This window comes from Herpailurus yagouaroundi, unplaced genomic scaffold, assembly GCF_014898765.1.
Source record: "Herpailurus yagouaroundi ecotype Mexico unplaced genomic scaffold, PumYag 198, whole genome shotgun sequence".
In the NCBI taxonomy this organism is placed as follows: Eukaryota; Metazoa; Chordata; class Mammalia; order Carnivora; family Felidae; genus Herpailurus; species Herpailurus yagouaroundi.
In genome coordinates, this window is record NW_024412429.1 from 7,341,576 (window position 1) to 7,351,026 (window position 9,451).

Consider the following 9,451-nt stretch of genomic DNA (forward strand, 5'->3'; position numbering starts at 1 on the left):
TGCCTTAAATGTTGTACTTCAGAATATAAATACCAAACTTGGACTCATTCGGAGAGCTCTGCTGACGGATGAGAGTTCCTCATATCTAGTCATTTTAGCTAATTAAAGGAAATAATGATTATTAATTTTCGTGTAGGAAGGTAAAAAGATCTGGACAATCAAATCATAGTCCATTAACGATATAGTTGAAGCTGTAATTTGGGGGGCTTTTTTTCCCATCATAGAAGCTTTTATTTGTCCTTAAAATTGGATTTGGGGTTTTATTTATCTCATCTCTTTCCAATGTATATCACGTCAGCATACAAACTCTAAATACTCAAACTATGTAAAAGCAGTGATGAATCTAAGTGACAGCACTTAGAGTATTAAAAAAAAAAGTTGTTTGTTGTTTTTTTTTAAGAATTTGAAATATGCCTTTCAGTAATGAATGCAATTATGCCCCCACTAAGACGAATAAAAGAAACAAAAAGCGTAGCGCTAAGGCAAAAAGGGAAATTACCAAAATAAATTTAAGAGGCAAAAAGTCAGAAACAGAATACCATTAAGTACTTGTAAAAATATAAACTCTTTTTTGTCCCCTCCCCCATCCTACTTTATCTCCTAATTGATCTCTTCCTCTCATCTTTAAGCCCCCTTTAGAATTGTATCAATTCCTAAAATCCAATTACATTTCATTGTTGCTTTAATATCGCTTTGGATATTCTTTATTTTCTCAAACTGAGTAGAGTCTAAATATGTCCCGAGGAAGTCCATTTTAAAGAACCATTCTAGGACAAAATGTAGCACTCAAAACTAAGTACCGGGACACCTGGGTGGCTCAGTTGGTTGAGCGTCCAACTCGATTTTGACTCAGGTCATGATCTTACAGTTGGTGAGTTCAAACCTCATCAGGCTCTGTACTAGTCGTAGCTTGGAACCTGCTTGGGATTCTCTCTCTCCCTCTCTCTCTGCCCCTTCTCTCTCTCACTCTCTCAAAATAAATAAAAAATATTTATACAAATATTTATATAAATAAAAGTAAATATTTTTTTAAAAAGTGTAGGGGCACCTGGGTGGCTCAGTCGATTAAGTGTCCAACTTCGGGTCAGGTCATGATCTTACGGTTCCTGAGTTTGAGCCTCACATCAGGCTCTGTGCTGACAGCTTAGAGCCTAGAGCCTTGCTCCAGATTCTGTGTCTCCTTCTCTCTCTGCCCCTCCCCCACTCTCACTCTGTCTCTCTGTCTCTTAAAAAGAAATGAACGTGAAAAAAATCTTAAAAAAATAAGCATATGCTGAAAGTTCCCAGTTTATAAAAAGGGTATCTTCCATAAATGGGTATGTCCATAACTTGTTTGGTACTCAGAATCCTTTTACCCTAAAGCAACGTCCTTTTTGACCCTGGTAATTTGTCCTACTAAACCTACTAAATGAAGATTTATCTGATGTGATGTAGATAATATGTCTCCTTTTTGATTGGATCCACTCAGATTTAACCCCAAAGGTTCTTTTTCCCCCATAATGTTAACCAGACATTGACATGCTCCTTTGAGTAAACCAACTGCCACAGGCTACGGAAAAACGTGTCCAAGGGGCCCCCAAAATGGCATCCCCATTGCTTCCCCCTTTCCATTCCCTCATTTCAACCAAGAATGAACTTTTGAGAGCAGTAGAAGAAGGGAAGTGGTGGGTTAGGATCATTTTCTGTTCTGAGAGCCTCACGTTCCCATGGTCACTCGTGTGTGTTGAGTGACCATCAAAACTAAATTTGTAATGGGAGGGCTGCTGGATTACTAAAATGCCACCTTTAGAAATTTAAAGGCAAAAAGCGTTAAAAATATAGGTCAATAACAAAGGAAGGGATTTACGAGATACAGAGGTGTAGGCAACGTGCCAAGAACATACACACTAAGAACAATTTTCTATTTTTTAAACTGTTTTGACATAACTCACAAAAAAAATTTTAAGTGTTTTTAATTTTCGTTACTGCATTTTTGTCTCTTGCACTTCATGTATTCTGTGTCAATTCTCCCAAATGACTACCAGAAAGTCTATTGATCGACTAGAGCAGCGTTTATTAGATCTATTGCAGAGAGAGACCTGACCACATTAACACTCACGGGGCTCTTACAGGAGAGGGATGCCAACATTTATAGGGCTTGGGGATCTGGGCTTAAGTGGTTAAGACAGATCTTTCAGGTGGAAAGCTGACTGAAATGGGGCGAGATTCATGACATAAAAGTACATGACATAAAAGTTGACTCACAATGAGTCACGGTTTTCAAAGGGAGGATCGATAAGAAAACCATTGCCTGATACATGAGCCTTTGCCTGGGCGAGCAGTGAGTCCTCCTGCTAAAGGAAATGGCTACTCAGATGAGCATACCGCGGTAAATTATTTTCAGAAATTTCTGGAAACAAACAGTGAGGTTATTTTTTTGCATTACAAGCTTATCTTCCAAGGCAGGATTTTTCTGGAACAATTAGGTCCTGGTTCTCAGCCCCAATAGTTAAGCTGTGTAAGATGCAGGTGCTTGTAATTCTCATCTGCATGCAGACAGCCTCTTGATTCCCCATACACACCTGGTGCTTCCAGCCTGCAGGCCTTTGATCCTTTTCCTCCTCCTCCTTCTGTTTTGTTCGTTTTTTTTTAAACATCTCCTTCTTGATTGTTCTTGGCACACTCGGTTGTTTCTCTATTTACATTGTTTGTTGATGTGCATGTTATTTCTTCTGCACACTCCATGAAGGCAGAACCCCTTCCAGAATTCACTTTTGCTCTCTCTATAGTACCTGGCCTCGTGCATAGTAGACATAGGGAAGTTATTCAACAAAGAATAAATGAATTTTTGGTTAGAAGTCACCTCCTGCTAGTAATAATAATAATACTTATTATTATTGGTGAAATGAAAACAAATTGGTGACTATCTCATTATCAATGAATCTTATTCTTCGGTAGCTCCTCACTGGAAGAAGGGTCATCTCATAGCGACTGGGAATTGACTCAGAAGGGATATTTGGATGAATACGACACCTGCAAGAAACCAGAAAATACCAATGTGCACTTAAGTTAAATCACAAACATCTGAGCTTAATACACCCTATTTTGAGCTCCAAGAAGAGGCTTTGTGTGCTTTTTGGGGAGTCACTGCCTCATCTATAAGTGAGAAGCTGAATAAATAATATGTAGTGTTTTTTCAGTTTATTCCTAAAGCTACAAAATCTGCTCAGATAAGCCATGCTTCCTAATGTAGTGGTTATATTAGGTATTCCTTCTTTAAACCTCTTATGTGTCCATATATGTTCACGATAAGGATAAACTCAGGTCTATAACTTTTTGAATTTTTATTCAACTTCTCTGAAGATTCTCTGTGTATATACTTCAACTTTTCGTGTGTGTTTTTTCTTCTGAGAAGTTACAAGCATACAATTCGATATAGGAATGTAATAAACGCTCATGAACCCACTACTCAGCTTTGTCTATGTCCGACTATGCTCACTACTTCATGGAACTCTGCCAAGTTAATTAATATTTTTATGTCTCTGTTTCATCATCTGTCAATAGACACTAATAGTACCCCTCTCACAGGGTTGTTGCTAGACTAAATGAGTTATTTTAACACGAGGCACCAAGAAGAGTGCTTTCTCCATAGTTAAGTGTTACAGAAATGTTAACTTATTTTTAGCAATTATTATAAGAAAGGTGTCGACCACAAAAGAATTACCTGGAAATTAAAGCAAGTAGACCTTTATTTGAGCAATTAGAGTTGCAATTCGGGAGACACAGGTTCAGGTAGAAACCTGTGTTATGAGGAAGACAAAGAGGGGGCAGATTATAAAGATGAAAGGTCCTGAGTGCAGTTCTCATTCAGATCCTCTGTACAAACCGGATTGAAACTACTTTAAACAGGATCGGTTAACATGCAAATGAGTGGTTGAAGCTCCTGAAACCAGATTGACTCCTTTCAAAGTGGAGAATTCAGATAATCCAGGCTGAAGGCCATAGCTAGCTTGAAAAGTTCAAGAAGTTCTCATGTCCTCCTAATGAGGATGTAAGTTCTTCTTCCCTCAGGGCCTCCCAACCGTATCGTATCGTATCGTATCGTATCGTATCGTATCGTATCGTATTGTATTTACATATATGTATACATATATATGTGTGTGTATATATATGTGTATGTATGTATATGTGTATATATACACACTATATATATATATACACATATATATACACACATATACATATACACACACACACACACTATTCTCAAGTTAATTAATATTCAGTGTAGTCTTGGCTTCAGGAGTAGAACTCAGTGATTCATCACTTACATACAACACCCAGTGCTCATCCCAACAAGTGCCCTCCTTAATGTCCATCATCCATTTTCCCCTCCTTCCACCCCCCATCAACCCTCAGTTTGTTCTCTGTATTTAAGAGCCTCTTATGATTTGCCTCCCTCTCTATTTTTCTTACTTCCCCTTCCCCTGTTATCATCTGTTAAGTTTCTCAAATTCCACATGACTGAAATCATGTGGTATCTACCTTTCCTTTCTCTGACTGACTCATTTCACCTAGCAAAATAGCCTCCAGTTCCATCCACGTTGTTACAAATGGCACGATTTCATTCTTTTTCATCTCCAAGTAGTATTCCATCGTGTGGGTATGTACATACATACATACACACATACATACATACATATATACGTACACACATACACCACATCTTCTTTATCCATTCGTCAGTTGATGGACATTTTGGCTCTTTCCATAATTTGGCTATTGTTGATAGTGCTGCTATAATCATTTAGGTGTATGTGCCCCTTCAAATCAGCATTTTTGTATCTTTTGGATAAATTCCTAGTAGTTAAATTGCTAGGTTGTAGGGTAGTTCTATTTTTAATTTTTTGAGGAACCTCCATACTATTTTCCAGAGGGGCATTCCCGCCAACTGTGCAGGAGGGTTCCCCTTTCTCCACATTGTCACCAACATGTGGTTTCCCGAGTTCTTCATTTTAGCCACTCTGACCAGTGTGAGGTGGTATCTCAGTGTGGTTTTGATTTGTATTTCCCTGATGATGAGCAACGTTGGGCATCTTTTCATGTCTCTGCCATCTGGATGTCTTCCTTGGAGAAGTGTCTATTCATGTCTCTTGCCCATTTCTTCACAGGATTATTTGTTTTTTGGGTGTTGAGTTTGGTGAGTTCTTTATAGATTTGTGATACTAACTCTTTATCCGTTATGTCATTTGCAAATATCTTTTCCCATTCCATCGGTTGCCTTTTAGTTTTGTTGATTGTTCCCTTTGCTGTGCAGAAGGTTTTTATCTTGATGAGGTCCCAATAGTTCATGTTTGCTTTTATTTCCCTTGCCACCAGAGACATGTCAAGTAAGAAGTTACTGCGGCCGAGGTCAAAGAGGTTACTGCCTGTTTCCTCCTCTAAAAGTTTGATCCAACCCCATTTTAAAAGAGACTCTTTTAACTAGGCTCACTTGCTTAGGTTTAAAACCTTCTTTTATAAATATTAAAGACAGATTGGAAGCATCCCCTCCCCTTTTCCATGATCCTATTTCACCCTACGTCTTCCCCTGAATTTGGTGTTTAACATTTGTGTGCATGACTTTATACTCTTACAGTATTTGTATGAATCCATAGTGTTCAGTAGGTTTTGTGGACTTCTTATAAATGATATCGTACCAGGTGTGAACTACCGCAGCCTTTTTCTTGACTTTACGTTTTTGTCTATTTGTTACATTTCACCCCAAGTAATTCTTATTAACTCACTTCCTAAAAGTCTCTGCTTAAATGTGATTTTCTGATGAGGAGATAGATTCTGAGTACCTTATTTAAAACTATCTCACCTACTCTTGTCTCCCTGACACTGTTCTGTTTTTTTGCTTTTTGACATAGTGCTCATCACCTTCTAAAAGTATTATCTAATTTTCCTCTTTATTAGTTTATTTGAATTATCTATCCTCCCTTAGAACACAAGCTCCAAGAAAGGATTTTTGTGTTTTTTTTTAATTTCTCCACCAACGTGGCCCAAGTTCCCTACAGGGCCTGGCACCAAAGGGGTGCACAATGGGTACTTGTTGGATAGCTTTGTCTCTCCTCTTAATGGTCATTTCAGAGGTTTTCTTTTGTTGTTGCTGTTTTAATAGAAATGTTGCTCTAAATATTCTTGTAAATATTCTTTGTGTGACTGGCTAAGTTTCTCTCTGAAACGTACCTCTAAGTAAAATTGCTAAATGCAAGATGAATCCCTTCAAGATTCCTTTTAGGGGCACTTGAGTAGCTCAGTTGGTTAAGTGTCCGACTTTGGTTCAGGTCATGATCTTAGGGTTCATGAGTTCAAGCCCCACATATGGGGCTCTGAGCTGACAGCTCAGAGCCTGGAGCCTGCTTCAGATTCTATGTCTCCCTGTCTTTCTGATCCTTCCTCACTCATGCTCTGTCTGTCTCTCTCTCTCTCTCTCTCTCTCTCTCTCTCTCAAAAATAAATAAACATTTAAAAATACCTTTTAAAAAAAGATTCCTTTTAACTGGTTTAGAGAGTCTTGGACTCATCAAGTGTTGGTTTTGAAAAGTAACGCATAAAAGAACCTTCACAGACAAATAAAAATCTACCCACACAGAGAAATTACTGAGATGAGCCTGGTTCTATTTGTCAAAGTAATAATGCTTTGAAATTTGATTATATCAAGTCCTACTGCTAACTTTGAATGCAGTCGCTTGGTTGCTCAGTCAAGGTGTCTTAGTGAGTTTTCCATGGAAACAATGAGCACTTGACTCTCAGACTAATTCAGAAATGGCCATTTCGGCAAAGTACAGAGACCCTAATCAACCCAGCTTCACTGAGGGAGAAAAAAGCTCGTGAAACCCACCCACAGATCTGGCCTTCAGGTGTGCCCCACCCTGTTTTGGCTTGTGATTAAAAGTAGTCTTTCAGTGTCTTGCTGCATTGTCTTTGATCACATGGAATCATCATTTATTTTTGATGCCATTTCATCGTTAGCCAGTTTCCTTTCCAAAGTTGCACTTAAGGGAAAAATAGAAGGTAAATGTAATTGTCAAGCCTGCATTAGGGATTCTAAGCTATAGCCAAGAGAGAAATTAATCCTGAAAGCATTTCACACCAAACAGCAGCAATCTGCAAATTGCAGATTATTTGTGTCATGTGGCCAGTGCCAGTAGCACATCAGAGAGCTGAAATCCATTTCAATTTTTATCCCAAGCCCGGGTGCTCACGGTTTTCCATTGAACCCAAAGGATATCACAATTGCCCCGTGATGATTTGCAAGGAAATTAAAAGGAAAAATAGTGATTGAAGACTCATGTGGCTTTTAATGCTTTTCAATGGAATATATTTTCCAAATGAGTTTCCTCAACCTCACAGCATGGTTATTGAGGAAATTCAGCAAGAGCTTTCTAAAAAAGTTGTACTCAGTTAATCCCCCAAAGGTTTTTTGTTTTTTTGAGTTTTTTTTTTTTAATAGCTACCAGTGACTTTGTGGAAATGACCCACAACTTTGTAATGCATTTTCCTGAGGAGATTCTGAATCAGATTCTAAAATAGTCTTTATGGTATGGAACAGAATGAAAGTAAATGTTGGTTATAGATATCAATCAAAGTGAAAATCCCAGTTTCAAAGTTATCCTTTTAAAAAAAACTAGGATTCAATTCTGTCTTCATATGCTTTTGTAAAAATAAATGTCCTTCTTCATTTTAATACCAAAGAGGCAACTTATTTTTATTTACAGTGAGCTCAGATTTTTAGAAAACAGGTGGGAGAGATGAATGAGTATTTAATAGGGGAGAAAGCAAGAGAAAAGCACAAACCTGTGAACGTATCATCTGGATAAGCCAGGAAGGAGATGACATTCTAGTCTCAATGACCAAAGATAACAAAACAGGCTTTTAAAGTCAACAGAGACTCCAGAGAAAGGCCCTCATTGAAGAAGACAGATCTACGTTAGACAGAAAAGCTTTCCAATCCCGGTCTTTCCTGTTTTCTTGAGCAAAGAGAATGTTTCCCATCTTGGAAAGGACAGAAGAAACAATTTCAGGAGGAACCTGTGTGTAAGAAAAGTGAGAACAGGAGGAAGAATCCACAAGTATTGTAAGCGCCGTGGGTCTGCAAACGCATCCGTGTATAAACTCAGAGGCACTGCCTAGGGTCTTCAAACTGCCACGAAGAAAGAACACAGTGTAGAGTCTGGGAGGTGGACTTTTTTTAACTTTTCAAAATGAAGAAGGATTGAATCTCAAAAACTGCAAAGCAATGAGTTTGATATCAGTTTCTGCCATCAACTGGGGAAAAAATTAAATAGTGTGAGCAGTTATAAGGTGTATGGAATCATTAAGAGCCAACTCAGATTCACCAAAACAGACCGTGGAAGCAGTCATGGAGGAGGGCATAATTCGCTCACCATGGAGCTTCTTGACTTGAATGTGGTCCCTGGACCCTGAAGGCAAAGGAGCTGGCTGTTGGAGGCAGGCAGAAGGCACACTGTTGAAGCACTCAGGCACCTAGGTGGAGACAGAGAAGCAGGGCAGCCATGGGCTGAAGATTGAAGTCATGTTTGGCTGGAGGAAGAGAATGGAAGAGACAGCAAAGAACACGGAGAAGTCAGAGAACAGGGAGAAGAGTGGAGAAGTGAATTCACAACTCCAGGGGGAACAGTGTTGCGGACTGTGTGTTGATCCAGGGTCAGTTACTACAGGAAGGTGAAAGAGAAGGAGGATGGGGATGGGCCGTTGGTGGGAAGTACTTCCCTCAGCACGAGGGGCCCTGCCCTAGGCCCCTGACTGCCCTTCACTCCCACTTCAACCCACAAGAGCTCACAGGATCCAAGCCCTTCCTGGGTTCCTGAATACATGGGGCTTCCAAATTCCCTGCACAAACAGCCCTGGGGCCTTAACTGGCTCTGTCTTGCTGAAGACAGTGACCAAGGGGTAACTCATGGAGGCTGGGTTACACAGCCTGCGGGCCCACCAGCTGGACACGTGAGAGGCCCTTCAGGGAGGTAGGAATCTGAGATGACAGGAGCAGCAAGGTCCAGGGACTGACTCTAGCTGTGCCAGAACAGTCACGTTGAGGAGCAGACCTCCCTAGTGTCTGAGAGTTATAAATCCCCACCTTCCAGATCTTCATACAGGTGAATTTGTCGAAGAGTGAAACAATTTTTTTTTGACAGTTTGATTTCAGTTTGATTTAGGACTTTTGAATATTCAAACCACTGACGTGTTTTTACACTTTCCTTGGGCCAGCAAGTTAGGAGACTGACCCAGGCCTAGCTCTTGGGTCCCAAGTTCAGAGTGGGAATCATCGAACACTTATCATTTGGGTGGAAGGAAACGCACCCGTGTGATATCGAAGGTAAACTGAGGAGGTGTGAGAGCTCTCATCTAAGAAGGCTGACCTGGCAAGCAAAGTATGCCTGCAAAGCCTTCTGTCAATGAAGCACCC

The 9,451-nt window shown here is 39.8% G+C and overlaps 1 protein-coding gene and 1 long non-coding RNA gene across 3 annotated transcripts in view; one reads left to right on the forward strand and one right to left on the reverse strand.

Moving 5' to 3' along the window:
* Positions 1 to 9,451, forward strand: part of PRKN (parkin RBR E3 ubiquitin protein ligase) — a 1,360,680-nt gene that overhangs the window by 1,133,497 nt on the left and 217,732 nt on the right. The gene's annotated exons all lie outside the window — the stretch shown is intronic.
* LOC121013075 (uncharacterized) overlaps positions 8,196 to 9,451 on the reverse strand; it is a 17,956-nt gene continuing 16,700 nt past the window's right edge. Inside the window, exon 3 of the long non-coding RNA XR_005782488.1 lies at positions 8,196 to 8,568. This is a non-coding gene — a long non-coding RNA (uncharacterized LOC121013075). The remainder of the gene's footprint in view (positions 8,569 to 9,451) is intronic.